The 4356-nt window shown below is 41.6% G+C and overlaps 1 pseudogene; it reads left to right on the forward strand.

The window, feature by feature from the left end:
- The first annotated feature begins 956 nt into the window (after positions 1-956).
- Positions 957-1075, forward strand: LOC126482758 (5S ribosomal RNA; annotated as a pseudogene).
- Positions 1076-4356: the final 3281 nt, after the last annotated feature.

Consider the following 4356-nt stretch of genomic DNA (forward strand, 5'->3'; position numbering starts at 1 on the left):
GAGTGCGTCCCAAAGTAGTGCTTTAGCAACTTTTCCAATAGTCCCACTTTCCACATAGGCGTAAAAATCCATACCAAGTCTCCTGGGCTGTATCTCAGTGCCTGGTGGTGCTTTGTGTTATAACACTCTTGGCCTTTTTCCTGAGCGTCCTGGGTCCATTTGTGAGTCAACAGTCTGCTTCTTTGGTCCTGGTGATGAAGTGTTTCATGTAGTAATCCACTGCATGTACCATAGGTCTTGGCAATATGCCATACATCCAGTGATTGGAGAAATAAAATGGGTCATGTCTATTTCTGTTTGCTTCGTCCACCTATTTAGAGTGTAAAATGCAAGTTTGTTATTAAATTGATCATAATGGAATAATGATCAGATGCCACAAGAGCCTTCAAGTGTTACAGTCTCATATCAGAGCGAGAGGTATCGAACAGATGGAGATATCAAAGCTGAGTTTGTTCAGTAAGGTGACAGCACCATTGTGTGTGAAAGGTAGTTTAACAATATGAATTTTTGGTCTTCACTTAGCAAAACAATAGTTGCACCATACCAGTTTGTTGCCTGGCAGCCTCATAATGTAACGTGATCAGTAAGGTCACAGAACATTTCATGTCACACATAATTTGAAGGGAAAAAAAACTGACTTTGATAGACAGCAAAGTGACATGTTTATAAAGGATCTGTTAAGAGCTGGTTATCACTGTGTAATCAGTACTGTTTACTGCTGGTCTGCTTAAGTTTCATAAGTGAATAGTGCAAAGCTACGTAACGATCAAGTCTTCTCAACTTACGTTATATTTGAAGAATTTGGTCTGTGTGTTAGTCTAGAAATGTGTCCATGCAATCACTAGCATTTACGGATTGATGATATGCAAAACATGAGACAGGCTTTCGCTGTGTAGTAATGTTTGAATATGGTTGCATATACGCAATATATGGGGTGCTGCTTTATTTTGAGTAGGGCCAGTGGCCTTGCCACAGTGGTAACACTGGTTCCCGTCAGATCATCAAAGATAAGTGCTGTTGGGCTTGGCTAGCACTTGGATGGGTAACCACCTGGGTCTGCTGAGCGCTGTTGGCAAGTGGGGTGCACTCAACCTTTGAGAAGTAGTGGCTCCGGTCTCGAAAACTGACAACAGCCGGGAGAGTGGTGGGCTGACCACATACCCTTCCATATCTGCTTCCAGTAATGCCAATTGGCTGAGAACAAGACGGCGGTCGATCGGTACCGTTGGACCTTCCAAGGCTTGTTTGGACGACGAGAGAGAAATTCTGAATAGGACCTAAGCTTATTGTCTCTAATTTGCTACATACCTGGCTGATGATTTGTGGCAAGTTATTTTGTTTTCTGTGACATTTGTGAATACCATACGAGTTTCACAGTTAGAGGCATTGGTCAGTGCGATAGTGTATCTAAGTCCCAATTCACACAGATATGACATGGCACGGATGTCTGGCGGGGATATGGTGCTATTACTCGCCATCTCCACATCAGAAAATGAAGTAGTGCACAAAGAGGTGGCGTGGGAGAGATGCATCATTGTGTGGTCCGCACCATATCCATTTGCAGCCACGAGTGCCGCACCGAAGCGATGTGTGGTGGAGGCATTCAATTGGTGCAGTGCTCTTTTCATTAATTTGAAATGTCAAAACGCGAAATGGTGCAGACTATTGGAACTGCAGTGTGCAAGACAAAACGTGGTGGAATATCGCTGGAGAACTAAACGATAAAGGTTAGCCAGTAAATATGGTTATTAATAATATTGTAAAGGAATATGTATAATTAAATCATTCACCGAAACAATGTTTTAAGTAACAAAAACCATATTTTACAGGAGCACAAAAAAAAACTTGTTTGGGCTTTCTTGATGGAGACAGCGTATATGAGGTAAAACGCCTTTCTGCATACTTTTATAATAGTTATTACACAATTGATTGGGTTATCCTTGAAAAAATGAGCACTTTTTTCTTTTTTTATTTTCTTTGCACAAACAACGTCATATCTGCGCGGTTACAGTGCTGTGCTGCTAAGCCCATTGTTTTTTCTGCAGTAATAGAAAGTTTATTCTGAGAAAGCGCAACAGCACAGGTCCAGACATGTAATATTTGTTGCAATACACATCTGCACACAAGACGGGAAGAGGGGGTCCTTTATCGGCGAAAGGAAAAAATGTAGTCTAATTAACGGTTTTTGTTTAAAGAAAAAGATTTAAAAGTCCGCATTACCCATGACTTTAATAGGGCTGGATCTAGAACTTTTTTGTGGCTACTTACAAGTTGCCAAATGTTAAATATGCTGCATACCCACAGGTCTTGCCGTTGTCTGCACAAGCTGCAGCTGAAGATACGGAAAATTTTAGCACTATTCTTGTGCAGTTAACATCAAACATGTACAGACAATACGACATTTCCTATCCTCAGTAAATTGATTTTGCTAGACAGACGAGCAAGTCAATTCCTTTTTTCAGTTGAGACATACTGCCTTATGTCAGGTAAGGGTATAATATACGGGAAACAAGTGTTAGCGGTAGGTTTCTTTTCCCAAAATGTCTTGGCTTCTTTGTAACGCTTTGAAAAACCAATGGTTGCAAGATGTTATCACCTTTCTTATCCTTAGTGTAGTAGGGTCATCAGATGAAATTTGTAGCCGGATGTATTTAGCTATTTTGAATAAACCTCTGTGCAACCCTTCATCCAGTGCTCTAAGATCCCTAAAATCCTCTGATTCCTTCTTAAAGAGAAGGGATCCGTTGTCCTTGGCGTTAGCAATTACTTGATCCAGTGGCCTGAGCAATATATGTGAAAAGATCTTTTCTTTCCTCTGCGTAAGGGCAAAATCTTTATCATATGGTAAGAAACTGTGCCCTGTAACGAAGAATTCAGGTCTACAGCACTGAAATATTTATGGACGATCACATTGTGTAAAAGTGTCCTAATATTTTGAACAACTCTCACAAAATCTGCGCTGTTTAGGGTGACATTCAAATGAAAATTATATGGAAAACAAGAATCATGATTCGACTATATGTTACTAGAACTCTCAGATAGCTAAAACCTTTAGGCTATGCTGTTTTTCCATTACGAGATGCAGCTACAACTTTGTTTCACACCATCAGGTAGCAATTTTCCAGGAACTTGGCCTTCACTCCTCGGTATGTTAGGTTGGTACATAAGTTCACAGCGTTTTCGTTTTGCATGTTGGTGTTCCACTTGTTATGGGTTTATCGATTGTCATTTTTTTTATTTGTAGTTCACTGTTGGTATTTGAGTTTACATATGGTCATTTTGTCATTTGGAGTTGGTAAGTGGAATAGTTCAACAGAGGGGTGACAGTAGCGGAGGCAGCCAGAAACATTTGCGCCGTGTGTGGGGATAATGCCTTTGGGCAGAGCACAGCAAGAAAACAGTTTCCTCGTTTTAAGGAGGATCGTTTTGACATTAGTGACCCTCCACATTCAGGACGACCTTTGGGGTTTCATGAAGATCGTTTAAACGCATTAATCCATGTGATCGACTGTGTACTCGAGAACTGGCCAATATGATTAACTGTGATCATTCCACCATTTTGAGACATTCGCATGCAATGGGGAAGGTAAAAAAATCGGATATATGGGTACCGCATGCTCTAAACCAAAGTCACAAAAATCAGCAGATAGCCATATGTGCATTTCTGCATGCTCGTCATCAATTGGCTCATGATCATAATTCCAACCATTCCTACTCTGTGTCGTTACTGGTCATGAGAAATGGTATCTTTATGCGAACGGAAGGAAACGAAAGGATTAATTGAGCTCAAACAAAGCAACAGCTCCCCATACAAGGCCTTTGCGCATCCACAAATTATAATGTTAATGATCTGGTGTAACAGCGACAGTATGGTTTACTATGAATTGCTTCCCCGAGATGTAACCTCCACTGCTGACATTTATTTTTAACAACTGAGACGTCTTGCAGATGCAATCCGAGAACGACGACTAGGAAGACTAAGAAGATGATAGACGACATAAGGGGAAGAGGAAATTATACAGACCTGAAGAGGATGGCAGAAGACCGGACAGCCAGAAGAACTACCATGTGAAAACCCGCCTTTTGGCAGAACACTGATGATGATGGTGGCACGACCATTCTGTGTCTCTCTGACAGTGCCACTTCGGTGTACAGTACACTGCTTACGCCCTGAGGCATCCACTCCGCGTCTGTGTCTCGCCGCCGTACAGTGGGCCGGAATCTTGAAAGCGTGGCCAAAAAGGAAAAAAAGAGTTTAAAGATGGGGATTTTGGACTATCAGGTTGGCAGCAGCAATGCTGGGACAACTGAATGCCGGCTGTGCGGACGACCAGATGTTCATTTGTTCGGTAATAT

Source organism: Schistocerca serialis, chromosome 5, assembly GCF_023864345.2.
Source record: "Schistocerca serialis cubense isolate TAMUIC-IGC-003099 chromosome 5, iqSchSeri2.2, whole genome shotgun sequence".
Lineage (NCBI taxonomy): Eukaryota > Metazoa > Arthropoda > Insecta > Orthoptera > Acrididae > Schistocerca > Schistocerca serialis.